Source organism: Pseudophryne corroboree, chromosome 1 (genome assembly GCF_028390025.1).
Source record: "Pseudophryne corroboree isolate aPseCor3 chromosome 1, aPseCor3.hap2, whole genome shotgun sequence".
In the NCBI taxonomy this organism is placed as follows: domain Eukaryota; kingdom Metazoa; phylum Chordata; class Amphibia; order Anura; family Myobatrachidae; genus Pseudophryne; species Pseudophryne corroboree.
This window is the reverse complement of record NC_086444.1, coordinates 49486528-49507371: the sequence shown is the minus strand read 5'-3', so window position 1 is coordinate 49507371 and position 20844 is coordinate 49486528. Positions and strand designations below refer to the sequence as shown.

At 49.2% G+C, this 20844-nt stretch overlaps 1 long non-coding RNA gene across 1 annotated transcript in view; it reads left to right on the top strand.

Annotated features, from left to right (window-relative positions):
- Window positions 1-817: 817 nt before the first annotated feature.
- The window catches only part of LOC135055370 (uncharacterized), a 45645-nt gene continuing 25618 nt past the window's right edge, over window positions 818-20844 (top strand). Inside the window, exon 1 of the long non-coding RNA XR_010243734.1 lies at window positions 818-929. This is a non-coding gene — a long non-coding RNA (uncharacterized LOC135055370). The remainder of the gene's footprint in view (window positions 930-20844) is intronic.

Here is a 20844-nt window from a genome sequence, read left to right as displayed (position 1 = left end):
ACTCATAATAATTAATAGAATAAAAACACTTGTGCGTCTGCTATCAACCGGAGATGGATGTTCGGACAGACTTCAAAATGAAAACTCCACCCAAACGAGATGAATGGTGAGGTGCCTGCAGTGGGGTATGCATTGTTTGGCTTGTACTCACCCTGTCACCCTCTTCCCCAAAAAATGTAGCTTGGTCTGTGTTGTAAAGGTATCCGGACTCCAGGTCGACAACAAAAAGGTCGACACACCTTAGGTCGACATGGACAAAAGGTCGACATGGACAAAAGGTCGACAGGAACAAGGTCGACATGAGTTTTTTATGTTTTTTTTCTTTTTTCGAACCTTTTCATACTTAACGATCCACGTGGACTACGATTGGAACGGTAATCTGTGCCGAGCGAAGCGGAGCGGAGCGAAGGCACCATGCCCGAAGCATGGCGAGCGAAGCGAGCCATGCGAGGGGACGCGGTGCACTAATTGGGGTTCCCTGTCACTCTACGAAGAAAACGACACAAAAAAAATTAAAAACTCATGTCGACCCTTTTCCATGTCGACATTGTTCCTGTTGGCCTTTTGTCCATGTCGACCTAAGGTGTGTCGACCAATTGGCGTCGACCTAAGGTGTGTCGACCTTTTTGTTGTCGTCCCTGAGTCCCAGACCCGTTGTAAACAGTGGCGGATCCAGGGGGGGGGCACCCAGGCACGTGCCCCCCCCTGTCATTTTTTTTTTTTTTTTTTTTTACCGACGAGAAGCTTTTTAAGCTCCTTACACTGTCCGAGTGACAGTGTGAACCTGGCTGCTGCTGCTGCTGCCGCTGGTGGCTGCCTGTAGGGGGAGCTGCAGCGGAAGCGCAGCTCCTCTCAGGCAGTTCAAGGGGCCATGAGACAGAGCTACGTGAGGCAGTGGCTGCTGTCTTCGGCTCCCACAGTAATGTAAGGTGAGGAGGGGGTTCAGTTTACTATTAATGAGTGTGTGTATTGCTGTGTAAATGTATAGAATGTGTGTGTAACTATGTATATATGCTGTATGCATGTGTACTGTGTGTGCATATATGCTGTGTGTGTGTGTGTGTGTGTGTGTGTGTGTGTACAGTATGCTGTGTGCATGTATAGTGTGTGTGCATGCTGTGTGCATATATACTGTGTATATGTATGTACAGTGTGTGTATGTATAATATGCTGTGTGCATGTATACTATGTATGTGCATGCATACTATGTATGTATGTTTGCATGTATACCGTGTTAGTATGTATGTATGTATGTATGTATGTATACTGTGTGCATGTATACTGTGTGTGTGTGTATGATGTGTGCATGTAAACTGTGTACGCATGTATGCTGTGTACAGTATGTGTGTGTATGTCGATGTACAGATGTTCTGTGTGCGTATATATATTTATATATATATATATATATATATATATATACATACACACACCTTGTGCACGTACGGACCCCCCCCCCCCCCCCCCCCCATGAAAATCCTGCGTTTGCCACTGATACCATACAGTAACAGGGTGCGTAGTCAGCTGTGTTAGCGTGCATTGCCTCCGTGTCCCTTACAGCAGCGCCAGTCCCGGCTCCCGGCAACGTCGCACATCTGCTGTAATTAGGATGCGACACTGCCACAGCCTGACAGGGGATCTGGGAGAAGAAAGCAGGCTTTGCTGCTGTGAGGTGGGTGGACGTAAGGGGACAGGTAGATGCTGGAAACAGGACGGGGGACAGAGGGCATAGGCGTAGGAACGGGGGGGGGCAGCTTGACCCCCCCCCCCACACACACAAACATGATGCGTCGCCCCTTTCTGTACTAGCCGTCTGTCTCTCAATTGGTGATGTATTACTGGAGGAGGCATGGCTGTGGGCCACGCCTTCTCCCAGTAATGTATCACCATTGAGGAGACAGCTGGGTATTACAGAAGAGGGGACACCGCCCACGGGGATGCAGAGGTAAGCGCCCCCCCGCACTGAAGGAGAGCGACCAGCACCACAGCGGAAGCGGAGGGGAGGGAGGGGAGGGAGGGGGGGGGGTGTTTGAAGGAGAGGAGATCGGCACCACAGCAGGGGCGCCAGAATGAAATTCAAACTTGCCCCCCCAGTGTGAAAACATTCTGACGCCCCTGACAGAGGGCACTATATTAAAAACACACTGGACCACTCCAACAAAAATGGGGACTATAAAAAAAATAATTACAGAAAGGGACGCTGTAACTATAAACACACTTGCCCTGTCCCCTACCAGGCCTGTCCCCGCACACTTGCCCTGTCCCCGCACACTCACCCTGTCCCGTACCAGGCCTGTCCCCGCACACTTGCCCTATCCCCGCACACTCACCCTGTCCCCGCACATCGCCTTGTCCCCTACCAGGCCTGTCCCTGCTCACTTACCGTCCCCGCACTCTCATCCTGTCACCCACTGCCCTAGTACTCCATGCCCCCAGCGTGATGAAAATGAGGGCGTGACGCATGGGTATGGCATTCTCTGTGAGGCCAAACCCCTTGTTACAATGCCACACTCTTCACAGGAGCATGTGCCGAACCCCCCCCTTCCTTCCCCTATTGTGGTGCCCCCCCTGTCATTTTGTTCTGGATCCGCCCCTGGTTGTAAATGTGAGTGTACAGGCTTGAGGATGTTGCAGTTTCTGTACACTACAGCGGATGCCTTACAGCTGCAAACAGCCCAGTTACTTAACCAGTGGAGTGGTTTTATCAAAGCTAAAGCAGGCAACTGTACTCACTGTTATATATGCTGGTAGATGCAGCTGAGTTTGAGCGGAGTGGGGTGTTATACAGCTCGCTAGCTGGTGAGTGTATATTGCTACTGAGTAGTGGTGCAGGATGCTGGAACAGCAGTTATATCAGCAGGTGATCACAGGTCTCACTGGAGCTGAGAGGAAGACTACTGACTCCCATTGTGGCACTCTCATACAGTCCCAAGATGTTTCTGCACATGCTCAGTAGCTGCCTTGGTGGCCATATTGGTACACGGAATGAAGCTTCCCTGGAGGAGTAGAAACATAGGGGGTCATTCAGATCTGATCGCTGGGCTGCTAATTTTGCTGTCTTGCATTCAGATAGTCGCCGCCTCCAGGGGAGTGTATACTTGGCGTGTAAGTGTGCGATCCTATGTCTACGCCGAGCTGCTAAAATCCACTTTGTGCAGTCTCTGCGCAGCCCAGGACTTACTCCTACAGTGCGATCACATCAGGCTGATCGGTACCGGAGCTGACGTCAGACACCCTCCCTGAAAACGCTTGGACACGCTTGCGTTTTTCTGGACACTCCCAGTAAATGGTCAGTTACCACCCACAAACGGCCTCTTCCTGTCAATCTCCTTGCAAACACCCATGCAAACAGATTTGTCGCACCATCCCTTCGCTGACCACTTGTTTCTGTCCGACGCGCGTGCGCATTGCGGTGCATACGCATGCGCAGTTAGTACCTGATCGCCTGCTGTGCAAAAATGCACAGCAGCAATCAGATCTGAATGACGCCCACAGTCTGCCAGTAACACACTCAACTTTCAACAGTTATTTACTTATAAAAGAGTGCTAATATATCCGGCAAGCACAGTGCATGGTGATGCCATCTTTGGGTCTGGATTCTGAGCTGGATGCAAGTGCAAAAACAGACACTATTCGCGATTTTCCGGAGACTGCGCATGCCTTGAAAACTGCAAGTGGGGTCTGCATATGTGTTACAGGATACATCCAGAGTGGCAAGGAGCTCCGCATGAGTCACATCGCGTCTTGTGAAATGAGAGTTTCAGGGTGACTACTGGGCACCAACCACGCAGACGCATCTCTTGGGAGTATAGGTGCGTAGCCCGACTTTCAGTCCTGTCTGAGACGTGCATGCGCAGACGTGTCTTTCTGACAATTTTTTTTGCATCCTGATTTTGCCTGCGGCTGGGAAAGCAGTGGAGCGAATCCTGAGCATGTAGCTACATAGATACACTGGTAGATGGCCTGATTACTGATTAGAATAAACTAGTGAGTAGGCTGCCACGGCCACTTAGTGCAGAATAGACAAATTGTACAATATTCAGGGCTGGTTCTAGACCTTGTGGCACCCAGGTTGAATGTTTCCTTTGCCCCCCCTCCTCCCCCTATTCAAAACAGGGACAGTGAATGCCTAAATGTAGGGGCGTTGCTTCATGGGGAAGGGGCGTGGCCACAGAATAGCACCAATTCACATTACCCCGCAGTTAGACACGTTACACCACACAGTAGTACCCCTTATACACATTATGCCATGTTAGAGCCCTTACCCTCATTATACCACAGTAGAGCATAGTCCCTTATACACATTATGCCAGGTAAAGCTACTTATACATGTCACGCCAGATCGAGTCCCTTGTATGCACATAACTCCAGGTAAAGCCCCTTTTGTACATGTTACACCAGGTAGAGACCCTTTTATACAATTTACCCAAGGTAGAGACCCTTTTATACCCGTTATGCCATGTAGAGTCTCTTTTATGCACGTAACTCCAGGCAGAGTCCCTTTCATACACATTACACCAGGTAGAGCCCCTTACACATGTTTTGCCAGGTAGAGCCCCTTACACACGTTACACCAGATAGAGCCCCTTATATACATTGCACCAGATAGAGCCTCTTATACACATTGCACCAGGTACAGCCTCTTACACACATTGCACCAGCTACAACCTCTTGTTCACATTACAGCAGGTAGCCCCTTGTACACACTGCGCCAAGTAGCCCCTTATACACATTATGCCAGGTAGCCTCTTATGCACATTGCACCAGGTAGCCCCTTATATACATCACACCACTTAGAGCTTCTTTTACACATTGCACAACCCATGGTTATAACTAGGAGGGGCTAGGGGGGCACATGCCCTGGGCGCCTGATTTAAGGGGATGCAAGCTATCCTCCCTCCCCACTCACCGGCATGCATACAGCAGCAATCTCCATGTCCCTTGCTCCCAGCATCGCTGCTGCAGCCTGTGTGGGTGACGGCGCTCAGTCTCTCTCAGGATGGGGAAACCTTGGGAAAGTTTTGCAGTGTCCCAGCCAGTCAGCGGGCTGGAACTTCTATACCGGGCTGTGCATGGCAGCGCCCCCCCACGGCTCTCCTCCAATTACATGCCAGGACAGGAGCTGTGAATGCACACAGAGATACAGATACCGGAGGCAGCAGCAGCTGAGTTCCAGCACTGACCACACACCCTGCACCTCTGACACACCGAACCCAGTGCAGCCATCTCCATTCATGGAAGATCACAGCCACTACAGTGTGTGAGAGCATCTATAGTGAGCCCATCCATAGGGATTTCATTTATAGAAAAAAATAAATAAATATATATATATATATATATATACCGTGAGAAAATCTAGAAGAAGTACATCTTTGCAGAGTACCTTTAAAGAGTGCATCTATTGGGAGCATATATATATACGGAGCGATCTATAGGGGGTACAAATATAGGGAGCGCATCTATATGGAATACGTCCCAGAGTAAATAGATCTGTGTTTGCTGGGGGGAGGGTGCCCATTACTGCCTTACCCTGGGTGACAAGAATCCTAGTTTCAGCCTTGTACCACCTAGCCCCTTATACACATTGCACCAGATAGATTCTCTTGTACGCATTACGCCAGGTAGTCCCTTATACACATCACACCAGGTAGAGCCTCTTATACACATTACACCAGGTAGCCCCTTATACACACTGCACCAGGTAGAGGCCCTCTATATAGGGAGATAGAGAGAGGGAGTGTGTGTGTGTGTGTGTGTGTGTGTGTGTGTGTGTGTGTGTGTGTGTGTGTGTGCCACTGCCTGTGACTATTAGCCCCACACTCACCATCCAGCAGCGGCAGTAGGCCCCCAGGCTCCAAGCTCCTCTACCTCACTTCCTACGCTGTTTCATGTGTTAGTTATGTGGTGGGGGGTGGGTGCAGCCAGCGGGGGGTAGGGTTCTGGCAGTGGGAGGTGGCCAGCAGGGAGCGGGCAGCTGGCGGGGGCAGAGCCGGCCCTAACCAATATGATGCCCTAGGCAAGATTTTGGCTGGTGCCCCCTAGCATCACCGCTGGTTCCGCCTCTGACCTTGCACCTCTTTCCCAGCACCATCACCCCTCACCCATAGCAGTCCTTATTTTGGTGTTTGTACCCCCTATATTTTAAATAGGAAGAGTTCGCACATTTGGCACACAGCCCAAAAAGGGGTGTGTTTTTGCTGGCAAGGGGCATGGCCACACAATAATAACACCAATTCCAATTACACCACACAGTACTGCAACTTTATTCACATTTTATCATGCGATAGTGTCCATAATTTATATTACATCCCACAGTAGTATCACTTTACCTTATAAACGTTACTCCTCACAGTAGTGCCCCTTATTCACATTACATCACACTGAATTGCTCCTTATTCACATTACACCACACCCTATTGCTCTTTATTCACATTAGATGACACAGTAGTGCCCTTTCTATAAGCAACGCCACATAGTAGAGCATCTTATACACATAATGCCACACATTAGTAATGGATTTATACACATAATTCCACACAGTAATGCCCCTTACACATATGAGACACATTAATGTCCTTATAAACATAATGCACCTTACACATTATGACAACCTTTATTAATGCCCTTTTACACATAATGGGGCAGATGTATTAACCTGTAGAAGGCATAAGGAAGTGATAAACCAGTGATATGTGCAAGGTGATAAAGGCACCAGCTAGTCAGCTCCTAACTGTTAATTTACATATTGGAGCTGATTGGCTGGTGCCTTTATCACCTTGCACATATCACTGGTTTATCACTTCCTTATGCCTTCTCCAGGTTAATACATCTGCCTTAATGTCCCTTAAACATATGCCACACATTATTAATGCCCTTATACACATAATGACACACATAGTGCCCCTTTACACATTTGCTGCACATTATTATTGCCCCTATACACATAAAGACACACATACAGTAGTACCCTGTTACACATATGCCGCACATTATTAATGCCCTTATACACATAATGACACACATAGTGGCCCTTTACACATATGTTGCAAATTATTAATGCATTTTTACATGACACACATAATGCTCCTTACACATATTCCGAACACTACTGCACAACCAACCCACTCACATGCACACAGCACTCACACTTCCACTAACACTGTGACCTCTGCCTCTGAAAGGATACAGATGTGTCCTCATAAATCTTGCCTCAATGCTAACACCGGGTACCTTTTTTTATGAAAATGCATCTTATTTGCATTGCTATGTGGCTAGGATGCACACGCAGATTCTGCTGATTAAACTGATATGCAGCATGCCTATATACTGTGTGAGACTGTGGCTGTATCTGCATATGAAATGCTACACACAGAATATAGGCATGCCGCATATCATTTCTCTGACGTCCTAGTGGATGCTGGGAACTCCATAAGGACCATGGGGAATAGCGGCTCCGCAGGAGACTGGGCACAAAAAGAAAGCTTTAGGACTACCTGGTGTGCACTGGCTCCTCCCCCTATGACCCTCCTCCAAGCCTCAGTTAGATTTTTGTGCCCGACCGAGCAGGGTGCAATCTAGGGGGCTCTCCTGAGCTTCTTAGATAAAAGTTAGTTTTAGGTTTTTTATTTTCAGTGAGACCTGCTGGCAACAGGCTCACTGCATCGAGGGACTAAGGGGAGAAGAAGCGAACCTGCCTGCTTGCAGCCAGCTTGGGCTTCTTAGGCTACTGGACACCATTAGCTCCAGAGGGATCGAACACAGGCCCAGCCTCGGAGTCCGGTCCCAGAGCCGCGCCGCCGGCCCCCTTACAGAGCCAGAAGCAAGAAGAGGTCCGGAAAATCGGCGGCAGAAGACATCAGTCTTCATCAAGGTAGCGCACAGCACTGCAGCTGTGCGCCATTGCTCCTCATGCACACCTCACACTGCGGTCACTGATGGGTGCAGGGCGCTGGGGGGGGCGCCCTGAGCAGCAATATTAACACCTTGGCTGGCAAAAATACATCACATATAACCCCCAGGGCTATATGGATGTACATTAACCCCTGCCAGAATCCATAAAAATGCGGGAGAAAAGTCTGCGAAAAAGGGGCGGAGCAATCTCCTTCAGCACACTGGCGCCATTTTTCCCTCACAGCTCCGTTGGAGGGAAGCTCCCTGGCTCTCCCCTGCAGTTAATACACTACAGAAAGGGTTAAAAAGAGAGGGGGGGCACAATTTAGGCGCAGTATACAATATATATGCAGCTATAAGGGAAAACACTTTTTTATAGGTGCTATCCCTGTGATATATAGCGCCCTGGTGTGTGCTGGCATACTCTCCCTCTGTCTCCCCAAAGGGCTTTGTGGGGTCCTGTCCTCTATCAGAGCATTCCCTGTGTGTGTGCTGTGTGTCGGTACGGCTGTGTCGACAGGTATGTGGAGGATAATGAGGTGGAGCGGAGCGAATGCCTGTAAATATGTTGTCACCCCCTGCGGGGTCGACACCGGTGTGGTTGAACTTATGGAAGGATTACGTGAAAGTGTCAACTCCTTACATAAAAGGTCGACGACACGGAACAGCCGGCTACTCAGCTTGTGCCTGTTCCAGCGTCTCAAATGTCATGGGGGGCTCTAAAATCGCCCGCTACCTCAGATAACAGACACAGATGTCGACACGGATACTGACTCCAGTGTCGACATCGATGAGACTGGTGTACCCTCCAAATAGGTCCACCCGTTACAGGATTGAGGCAATGAAAAATGTATTACACATTTATGATTATACCCCAGGTACCACATAAAAGGGTATTGTGTTTGGTGAGAGAAAACTATTAGTAGTTTGTCCTGCATCTGAGTAATTAAATGAGGTGTGTGAGGAAGAGTGGTCTTCCCCCGGTAAGAAATTGATAATTTCTACAACGGTTATTGGCAGCGTACCCTTTCCCGCCAGAGGATAGGTCACGCGGGGAAACACCCCATAGGGTAGATACAGCGCTTACACGCTTATCAGAAAAGGTGGCACTACCGTCTCCGGATACGGCCGCCCTGAAGGAACCTGCTGATAGAAAGCAGGAGGTTACCCTATAAGATATGGTCACACACTAGGGCATTATATTGCGACCAGCCGTTGCTTCGGCATGGATGTGCAGTGCTCCCGCTGCGTGGTCAGATTCCCTGTCGGAAAATAACTATGGATAGGGACAATATTTTGCTTAAAATAGAGCATATAAAAGACGTGGTCTTATACATGCGTGATGCACAGAGGGATATTTGCCGGCTGGCATCAAAAAATAAGCGCTAGGTCCATTGCCACCAGACTGGGGTTATGGACTTGGCAATGGTCAGGCGATGCCGACTCGAATCGGCACATGGAAGTTGCCCTATAAGGGGGTAAAACTGTTTGGGGATAGTTTTTCAGACCTCGTTTCCACAGCTACTGCTGGGAAATCGATTTTTTTGCCACAGGCTACCCCACAACAAAAGAAAGCACCGTATCATCAAGTACAGTCCTTTCGGCCCCAGAAAAGCAAGAGGGCTAGAGGCTCATCCTTTCTGCCGAGAGGCAAAGGTAGAGGAAACAGCTGCAACACACAGCTAGTTCCCAAGAGCAGAAGTCCTCCCTGCGTCCGGTAGGTCCACAGCATGGTGCTGGGGCTGCTCAGGCGGACCCGGGTACGGTGGGGGCCCGTCTCAGATATTTCAGCGGACAGTGGGCTCTCTCACATGGATCCCTGGGTCCTTCAAGTAGTATCTCAGGGGTACAGGCTGGAGTTCGAGACGTTCTTCCCCCCGCCGTTTCCTAAAATCTGCCTTACCGGCACCTCCCTCTGCCAGGGAGACGGTGTTGGTGGATATTCAACACTATAATCACAACAAGTGATTGTCAAGGTGCCCCTCCTTCAGCAAGGAAGGGGTTACTATTCCACAGTGGTTGTGGTACCGAAACGGTTCGGTGAGACCCATCTTGAAATTAAAATACTTGAACTTTTATATCAGAAGATTCAAGTTCAAGATGGAATCGCTCAGGGCGGTTATTACGAGCCTGGACGAGGGGGATTACAGGGTCTCCCTGGACATCAAGGATGCGTACCTGCATGTCCCCATTTACCCCCCTCACCAGGAGTACCTCAGATATGTGGTACAGGACTGTCACTATCAGTTCCAGACGCGGCCGTTGGAGTTGTCCACGGCACCGAAGGTCTTTACCTAGGTAATGGCCGAAGTGACGATACTCCTTCGCAAGAAGGAAGTTTTTATTATCCCGTACTTGGACGATCTCCTGATAAAGGCGAGGTCCAAAGAACAGTTGGTAGTGGGGGTAGCACTCTCTCGGGAAGTGCTACAACAGCACGACTGGATTCTCAATATTCCAAAGTCACAGCTGGTCCCGACGACACGTCTTCTGTTCCTGGGAATGTTTCTGAACGCAGACCAGAAAAGAGTGTTTCTTCCTGTGGAAAAAGCCGAGGAGTTGTCATCTCTAGTCAGAGACATCCTAAAACCAGGACAGGTGTCGGTACATCAATGCACACGAGTCCTGGGAAAAATGGTAGCTTCGTACGAAGCATAATTCCATTCGGAAGACTCCACGCAAGGACGTTCCAGTGGGACCTGTGGGACTAATGGTCCGGGTCCCATCTACAGATACAACAGCGGATAACCCTGTCAGCAAGAAACAGGGTGTCGCTGCTGTGGTGGCTGCAGAGGGCTCATCTACTAGAGGGCCGCAGATTCGGAATACAGGACTGGGTCCTGGTGACCACGGATGCCAGCCTTCGGGGCTGGGGTGCAGTCACACAGGGAAGAAATTTCCAAGGAGATTTCGCTTCACATAAATATTCTGCAGCTAAGGGCCATTTACAATGCCCTAAGCCAAGCAAGGCCCCTGCTTCGGAACCAGCCGGTACTGATCCAATCAGACGACATCACGGCGGTCGCCCATGTAAACAGACAGGGTGGCACAAGAAGCAGGATGGCGATGGCAGAAGCCACAAGGATTCTCCGATGGGCGACCTACACCCAGGAGAATGGGGACTTCATCCAGAAGTTTTCCAAATGCGGGTAAACCGTTGGGAATGACCACGGGTGGACATGATGGCGTCCCGCCCCAACAAGAAGTTGAAAAGATATTGCGCCAGGTCAAGGGACCCTCAGGCGATCGCTGGGGACGCTCTAGTGACACCGTGGGTGTACCAGTCGGTTTATGTGTCTCCTCCTCTACCTCTCATACCCAAGGTACTGAGAATAATAAGAAGGCGAGGAGTGAAAACCATACACGGGGTTCCGGATTGGCCATGAAGAGCTTGGTACCCGGAACTTCAAGAGATGCTGGCAGAGGACCCTTGGCCTCTGCCGCTCAGACAAGACCTGCTGCAGCAGGGACCCTGTCTGTTCCAAGACTTACCGCGGCTGCGTTTGACGGCATGGCGGTAGAACACCGGATCCTAAAGGAAAAGGGTATTCCGAAGGAAGTCATCCCTACCCTGATCATAGCCAGGAAGGATGTCACCGCAAGACATTATCGCCGCGTTTGGCGAAAATTTGTTGCTTGGTGGGAGGCCATGAAGGCCCCGACGGAGGAATTTCAACTATGTCGATTCCTGCACTTCCTGCAAGCAGGGGTGACGTTTGGGCCTCAAATTGGGGTCCATCAAGGTCCAGATTTCGGCTCTGTCGATTTTCTTCCAGAAAGAACTGGCTTCACTGCCTGAAGTTCAGACTTTGGTTAAAGGAGTACTACATATTCAGCCTCCTTTTGTGCCTCCTGTGACACTTTTTGGATCTCAACGTGGTGTTGGATTTCCTAAAGTCGCATGGGTTGAGCCACTTAAAACCATGGAGCTAAAGTATCTCGCGTGGAAAGTGGTCATGCTGTTGGCCTTGGCCTTGGCCAGGCGTGTGTCAGAATTGGCGGCTTTGTCATGTAAAAGGCCTTATCTGATTTTCTATATGGATAGGGCAGAGTTGAGGACTCGTCCTCAGTTTCTCCCGAAGGTGGTCTCAGGTTTTCACTTGAACCAACCTATTGTGGTGCCTGCGGCTACTAGGGACTTGGAGGATTCCAAGTTACTGGACGTAGTCAGGGCCCTGAAAATTTTATTTTTCCAGGACGGCTGGAGTCAGGAAAACTGACTCGCTGTTTATCCTGATGGCACCCAACAAGCTGGGTGCTCCTGCTTCTAAGCAGTCTATTGCGCGCTGGATTTGTAGCACTATTCAGCTGGCGCATTCTGCGGTAGGATTACCGCAGCCTAAATCAATAAAAGCCCATTCCACAAGGACGGTGGGCTCATCTTGGGCGGCTGCCCGAGGGGTCTCGGCTTTACAACTTTGCCGAGCAGCTACTTGGTCAGGGGCAAACACGTTTGCAAAATTCTATGAATTTGATACCCTGGCTGAGGAGGACCTGGAGTTCTCTCATTCGGTGCTGCAGAGTCATCCGCACTCTCCCGCCCGTTTGGGAGCTTTGGTATAATCCCCATGGTCCTTACGGAGTTCCCAGCATCCACTAGGACGTCAGAGAAAATAAGAATTTACTTACCGATAATTCTATTTCTCGTAGTCCGTAGTGGATGCTGGGCGCCCATCCCAAGTGCGGATTGTCTGCAATACTTGTACATAGTTATTGTTAACTAATCGGGTTCTTGTTGTGAGCCATCTATTCAGAGGCTCCTCTGTTATCATGCTGTTAACTTGGTTTCATATCACAAGTTGTACGGTGTGATTGGTGTGGCTGGTATGAGTCTTACCCGGGATTCAAAATCCTTCCTTATTGTGTACGCTCGTCCGGGCCCAGTATCCTAACTGAGGCTTGGAGGAGGGTCATAGGGGGAGGAGCCAGTGCACACCAGGTAGTCCTAAAGCTTTCTTTTTGTGCCCAGTCTCCTGCGGAGCCGCTATTCCCCATGGTCCTTACGGAGTTCCCAGCATCCACTACGGACTACGAGAAATAGAATTATCGGTAAGTAAATTCTTATTTTTAATCAGCAGAAGCTGCTGATGCCCCTAGGCATATCAAATGCCCTAGGCAATTGCCTAGTTTGCCTATGCCTATGGGCGGCTCTGGACGGGGGGAGCAGCAAGAGGCGCACTAATGGCACAGATCTCATTCTAAGTTTTCTTCTGCTGAGAGCTAATGCACAGCTGACCCCGTCTGTGAGACAGCAGTGGCGAATCTAGACTTAACTTTTAGGGGGGGCGGTTTAAGAATTATGACTCCTCACCCTAATCATAGCCCCTCCCACTTAGTAATGCCCTTCCCGTTCGCTTCTAAAATTTCCTATTGTTGCCATTACTAATAAAATGTTGCCAGTCAGTGGAGAGAACCCTGCGCACTGGTGATACAGACTGGTGAATCGCCATTCCTTCCATCAGGGGTGGTAGAGGCTAAGACAGTAGGGCAATTTAAACATGCATGGGATAGACATAAGGATCTCCTTACAAAGAAATAAGGATCAGATAAGATTAGAGATAAAAATAATGTAAAAAAAAAAGGGGCAGACTAGATGGGCCAAGTGGTTCTTATCTGCCGACAAATTCTATGTTTCTATAGCACACAGAATGAGCCGAAATTAACATTATAGCACACTGTATGAGATGAAATTCACATTGTAGCACACAGTATGATCCAAAATTCACATTACAGCACACTGAATGAGCCGAAATTCACATTGTAGCACACTGAATGAGCCGAAATTCACATCATAGCACACTGAATGAGCCGAAATTCACATTATAGCACACTGTATGAGCTGAAATTCACGTTATAGCACACTGATACCCCTTTCACATCGCACAAATAACCCGGTACCGACACGGCATATTGCCGTGTCGAACCGGGTCAGTGTGCGATGTGAAAGCACACTGGGCGATTTAGCGGGTCGCCTGACCCGCTAAATCAACCCGGTAAAAAAGAAGGGTTTTACCCGGGTTGATTACCGGGTCAGGTGCGGTGTGAATGGGAGCCGTGTCGATGCGACACGGTTCCCATTCACAAGATAGGGAGAGGCGGCGCTGGAGATGAGCTCATCTCCCGACGCCGCCTCCACCCCCGCCCCTGCTGCTGCTGCGGCCTCCATTGTCATGGCAACCGACCCGGTATATTGCCGGGTCGGGAAGCCTGCAACGGAGCGCAAATGCCGGATCCCACCCGGTAAGTACACGTTTGTCTTACCGGGTAGGACCCGGCATTTGCGGTGTGAATGCAGCATGAATGAGCCGAAATTCACATTATAGCACGCAGAATGAGCCGAAATTCACATTATAGCACACTGAATGAGCCGAAATTCACATTGTAGCACACTAAATGAGCCGAAATTCACATTATAGCACGCAGAATGAGCCGAAATTCACATTATAGCACGCAGAATGAGCCGAAATTCACATTATAGCACGCAGAATGAGCCGAAATTCACATTGTAGCACACTGAATGAGACGAAATTCACATTATAGCACGCAGAATGAGCCGAAATTCACATTATAGCACGCAGAATGAGCCGAAATTCACATTATAGCACGCAGAATGAGCCGAAATTCACATTATAGCACACTGAATGAGCCGAAATTCACATTATAGCACGCAGAATGAGCCAAAATTCACATTATAGCACGCAGAATGAGCCGAAATTCACATCATAGCACACTGAATGAGCCGAAATTCACATTATAGCACGCTGAATGAGCCGAAATTCACATTACAGCACACTGAATGAGCCAAAATAATGCAGGCACTGGGGGCAAGGGGAATCCTACCCCCTAATTAACTTACACTGGGGCAGCGAGGGAAAAAAACACAGGGGAGCCTGCTTCCTTCTTTACTCAGAGTATTGCAGCGTAAGGGCTTAAACAGTATCTCACCCCAAGCTGCGGGCCTGCGGATCTTTGTCCCATGTCTCACTGTCTGAGGTTCGCTTCTGAACTGGAGGTCCTCTGCCAGATCAGTCATGTGTCCCACCACTCCACTCAAATGGCCATCGAGCTGTCCCTGTCTTGGAGAGACATGGCACACTGACACTTTAGCTAAGAGGAGGGGGGGGGGGACGTGGCACACACACACTTTAGCTAGGAGGAGGGGGGGGACGTGGCACACACACACTTTAGCTAGGTGAAGAGGGGGGTGAGACATGGCACACCGACACTTTAGCTAGAAGGGGAGGGGGGGGGGAGACGTGGCACACACACACTTTAGCTAGGAGGAGGGGGGGAGACGTGGAACACACACACACACTTTAGCTATGAGGGGGGACATATACACTTTAGTTAGGAGAAGAGGGGGGAGAAATGGCACACAGGCACTTTAGCTAGGAGCGGAGGGGGAAGACATGGAACACAGACGCTTTATCTAGGAGGGCACACACACACACACACACACACACACACTTACTTTAGCTTGGAGGGGAGGAGACATGGCATACACTGACAGTGACACCTGCTCATATTTTGTCCGCAGCAGCATGAGGAGTCGGGATGGAGGCCGGGTCCCGCCGCGGTGTTGGGAACGGGGTGGAGAGCGGTGCAGCGCGGCGGGGGACGGGGAGAGAGAGCGTCCTGACGCGTGTACAGGGAGGAAGGGGCGTGGTCAGAACAGAGGCCGCTGTATGCGCGTCAGGACGCGTTCTCTCTCCACCCCGTTCCCAACACCGCGGCGGGACCCGGCCTCCATCACGGTGCCGGTATGTGTAGGGGGGCGTTCGCCCTAATCACCCCCCCGCTAAATCCGCCACTGTGAGACAGTGGCGATTTTAAGTGCAGGCAAAGGGCTCACACAATTCATGGCGCTGCTGGGGTGACTGCAGCCACCCCCTCAGGTTGCAGCGTCCCGGGCTCCCGCCCCGCTAGCCTGCACTTAAAACCGCCACTGATTCATGAAGTGCAAAATGGCCAGGGTACTTCAAGATTACAGCTTGATGTGCAGATGGATAAGCGCCCATTTTCACTTAGTAAAAGGACTGTAACTGTGTACCAGGGCAGATCTGTATTATTAATGGGACACATTTTGCATCTTCAAACTGAAAATCTGATTTACAGTCCCAAACACATACAAGGGCATATTCAATTGTGTGTGTCTTTCAATTAGAAGAGAATAAACATCGGGAGCAAAAAAAAGAGGTTTTATGCAATGTTTCCCAATGTTTATTCTGTGAGTTTTTTCGGGCTATCCAATTTGACCGCCCCAAAAAAATATACATTCTCTCCTGAAAACGCAGAGGTTCAGCGAAACCTATGTATTTTTGGGAGAACACAGCCCCATTTCTGGTCAAAAACATAGCTAATTCGGGGATTTGTTTCTCTTGCCTGAGGCAGGAGATACAATCCATGATAAGCCGTGAAGAGTGGGTCTATTAACCTCACAATGTCAGCGCCAGGATCCCGGTACAGGTGAAATGCTACTTATTATACCCGCACAGGTAAAATGGTGCACCATTTGGTGGATAATGGTGCACCAAGATGTCATGGCTGTCACGTCTGAGGATTCTTGTGGATCCGGATTTGGGGAAGATGATTCTGGTGCACTTGGATCTCTGAATAACAAACGAGCGGGACAGATGAAGGTCTTGCGCATTTATTACTTGGAGTAGTTTAACAGAGTTCGCCAAAGACAGTTGAATAGAGATACTACTGTATGTTAGCGGGTGGCTGAGGATACCGGAACCGTGACCCAGTACTTTAAAGGAGGAATTCCGAAGGCTGGTTACTGCGGCGTCCAGAACAGGTAGCTGGGTAGGACACGGGAACAGAGTCGGCAGTCGGCAGTCTGCGTAAGGCTATATCAGGAGGCTTGGGTAATTTGCTGTAACTAGAACCTGACACTGGAGACACTGCGGGAGCACAGAGAACTAGCTCCACAGATACTGTGAAAGACGATGCACTGGCAAATTCCCTCCTCCAGGCCTTCCTGTATTATAGCAGCTGCTCAGAGCTAATTGGCCCCAGGAAAGTGATAAATTGGTGAAGTGTGGGCAAGACAGGCTTTTTGCCCACATCCAAGATGGCCACCAGGAACACAGCCCAGCCTGTTCACAGAAGCCCTGGCTCCACAGCAGCACTGCTAACCCCTGCCAGAGGGACATGCTGCCAGTCTGCTGAGCTGCCAACCAGTGCCCCTGCCTGTCCTCCCAGCACACCCTGCCTGGCGCCAGCAGCCCGCACCTCCGCCAGCTGGACCTCTCCAAAGGGACTGGACAGGTAAGAGCCAGCTCCCCTGCAAGTCTCCCACCGGACCGTGACATTACCTCCCCCCCCCCCCCTCCTCTTTAGAGTGGCCCCTGGACACAATTTAGGCTTCTCTGGATGTTCAGAATGAAATTTGCGAACTAACACTGGGGCATGAACATCTGTTGCGTACTCCCATGACCGTTCCTCCGGACCATATCCTTTCCAGTCCAATAGGTACTGTAACCGACCATAACGAATTAACCTCAAACTCTACTCCACTCTGGGTGAGTACTTTGGGTGGTCGTGGTAACAGTCTCCGAAATCGGTTCAAAACTAAAGGTTTTAGCAAGGAAACATGGAAAGAAGAAGGAATTTTGAGGTAAGGGGGTAGTTTGAGTTTATAAGCCACTGGATTAATTATTCTCACAATTGGAAAAGGACCTATAAAGCGGGGGGGGGCAAACTTCATTGAAGGTACTCGTAAGCGTAAGTTCCTTGTAGAAAGCCAAACTTGGTCTCCTATCTTGAGACTAGGAATTGTTCTTCGTTTTCTACCAGCCCATTTCTTGTAACGAAGAGAAGCCTTTTGAAGATTGGTATGAACCCGATTCCAAATGTTCAAAAAACGCTTAAGGGAAGCTTCCACTGCTGGTAAGTTGAATGCCGGTAGACTTTGAAATGCTGGAACTTTAGGATGGGCTCCGTAAACAATGAGGAAGGGCGTAAGCCCAGTAGAAGAATGGTAAGTATTGTTGTGGGCGAACTCAGCCCAAGGTAAATGTTCTACCCAATCATCCTGAGAAAAGGAAAGGTGAATGCGTAGAAAGGTCTCCAAATCTTGATTAACTTGTTCCGTGGAACCGTTGGACTGTGGATGATAGGCTGTGGAATACTGAAATTTGATTTGTAAGGCTGTGCAAAGGGATTTCCAGAACTTTGCTACAAATTGCACCCCTCGATCAGATACTATTTCGTTGGGAAGACCGTGAAGCCTGAAAATCTCGGAAATGAAATGATGGGCCAATTCAGACGCTATTGGTAATTTCTTCAATGGTACAAAGTGGGCCATTTTGGAGAATCGGTCTATCACCACCCAGATTGTAGTGTAGCCTCTAGAAGATGGTAAATCTGTTATGAAGTCCATTGATAAATGTGACCACGGTTGAAAGGGTACAGAAAGAGGCAGTAACTTCCCAGCTGGAGGTTGCCGAGAGACCTTGTGTTGGGTGCACTTAACGCAGGAGGAAATGAAGGCTGTTACATCTGTTTTCAGCGTGGGCCACCAATAGGATCTTTGCAGAAATTCCAATGTCTTGTGAACACCTGGATGACCTGAAAATTGGGAAGTGTGAGCCCAAGATATGAGTTTCTTCCGTAGATGGGGAGTGACAAAAGTTTTCCCTGCAGGAGGTTGTAGACGAGTGGAGGCAAAAACTTTTGCAACTAGGATGGGGTGTGTTTGAGGAGGTTCTTCAGATTCAATGGAAGTAGTGGACCATGACAGAGCATCTGCTTTTAGATTCTGTGAACCGGGCCGATAAGTCAGGATGAACGAAAAGCGGGAGAAGAACATGGTCCAACAAGCAAGATGCAGACTCAGACATTGTAGATCTTTCAGGAAGGTTAAGTTCCGATGATCTGTATAAATGGTAATAGGGAAGTTAGCTCCTTCCAGGAGGTATCGCCATTCCTCTAGGGCTAGCTTGACTTCCAACAACTCCTGCTCCCCGATAGTGTAGTTCTTCTCGGAGGGGAGAAACTTCTTAGAGAAGTAACCACAAGGATGGAACTTACGATCTTCGTACCTTTGAGAGAGTACCACTCCTACCGCTTCCGAGGAGGCGTCCACTTCGAGGAAAAAGGGTTTATTTATATCTGGTTGCCTTAATACTGGTGCTGATATGAATGCTTGTTTAAGCAGATGGAAAGCGGACTCTGCTTCTGGGGACCAATGAGACGGGTCTGCTCCTTTTCGAGTAAGAGCGGTGATGGGGGCTACCAAGGCGGAGAATCCTCTAATAAATTTCCGATAGTAGTACGAGAACCCTAGAAAACCCTGCACCGCTTTAAGAGAGGAAGGTCTTGACCAATACAATATGGCTTGTACTTTCTCCGGATCCATCTGTAATCCGGAGCCTGAAATTATATACCCTAGAAAGGGAACTGAAACCTGCTGAAAGATGCATTTCTCTAGCTTGCAATGCAGATGGTTCTCCCGCAGTCTACATAGAACCTCTAGGACGTGTCGTCGATGTGTGCCAAGGTCTAGCGAAAAGATTAAGATGTCATCCAGATAGACCACGACTATTGATGTAGAAGGTCTCGGAAAATTTAGTTGACGAAATTTTGGAATACGGCAGGGGCGTTACTCAGACCAAATGGCATGACGAGATATTCAAAATGACCATCCCTGATATTGAACACGGTTTTCCAATCGTCGCCTGCTCGTATCCTGATCAGATTGTAGGCTCCTCTTAGGTCTAGTTTGGAGAAGATGGTCGCTCCCTTGACTCGATCAAATAATTCGGAAATGAGGGGTAGAGGGTAATGATTTTTTTATCGTGATATTATTCAGGCCCTGGTAATCTATACAAGGTCTTAACCCCCCATCTTTTTTCTGGACAAAGAAGAACCCAGCTCCGGCTGGTGAGGTAGATGACCGAATGAACCCGTTGGCCAAGTTTCTCGGATATACTCGGACATAGCCTTAGTTTCTGGAATTGATAAAGGGTAGGTCTGACCTTTGGGTGGATCTTTCCCTGGTTCGAGGTCTATAGGACAGTCCCATTTCCTATGGGGTGGCAAGATATCTGCTCCCTGTTTACGGAAGATGTCGGAGAAGGAGGAGTACTGAGACAGAATCTGTGGGGGTGATGTGACAAGGGTTTTATTGAGTGGTTTGATACACGGCAAACAAGAGGTCAAACAAGTCTTCCCCCAGGATAAGATTTGCATGGAGTGCCAATCGATATGCGGGTTATGCCTACTAAACCAATTTCATGTGATGCCTTGGGTATAGCTAAAAGTTCCAATTGCTCTTTCTGAAGAGCACCGATACCAACTGAAATAGGAAGAGTCCGTTGAGAAATTACTGCACCAGGAATACGGCTTCCATCAACCGCAGATAACGAAATGGAACGGGACAAATCTCGCACAGGGATCTGAAGCTGCTGAACCAGATGGGCTGTGATGAAATTCTCTGCTGCTCCTGTATCTAAAAGAGAGAGAATGGACTTAGTACCTTGCGAGAGTTCAATAGTGACTGGTAGAGTAGGTACAGAGGATTTTGGAGACCGAGACAAGACTCCTGACCTGGTTTCTCCTAGCCCAGTTAGGAGCGGGCGTTTCCCGGACGCTGTGGGCATGATGCCACCATGTGTCCCAGTACCCCACAGTAAAGACACAAATTTTCTCGCCGCCATTTCTGGCGCTCCTCAGGAGTAAGCCGGGCCCGGTTTAGCTGCATGGGTTCGTCAGGAGAATCTACTGCTAGCGGAGGGGGTGCCAGAGGTACAGGGCGGAAACTATAGCGATCACCCTTGCTTTTTTCGGCCTGCCTCTCCCGGAATCGTAGATCGACTTTGTTACATAATGAAATTAGATCATCCAGTTTTGGTGGTAAGTCTCGAGTCGCTAGATCATCCTTCAAACGGTCAGAAAGGCCACTCCAAAACGCTGCAACCAAGGCTTCCTCATTCCATAGTAGTTCAGATG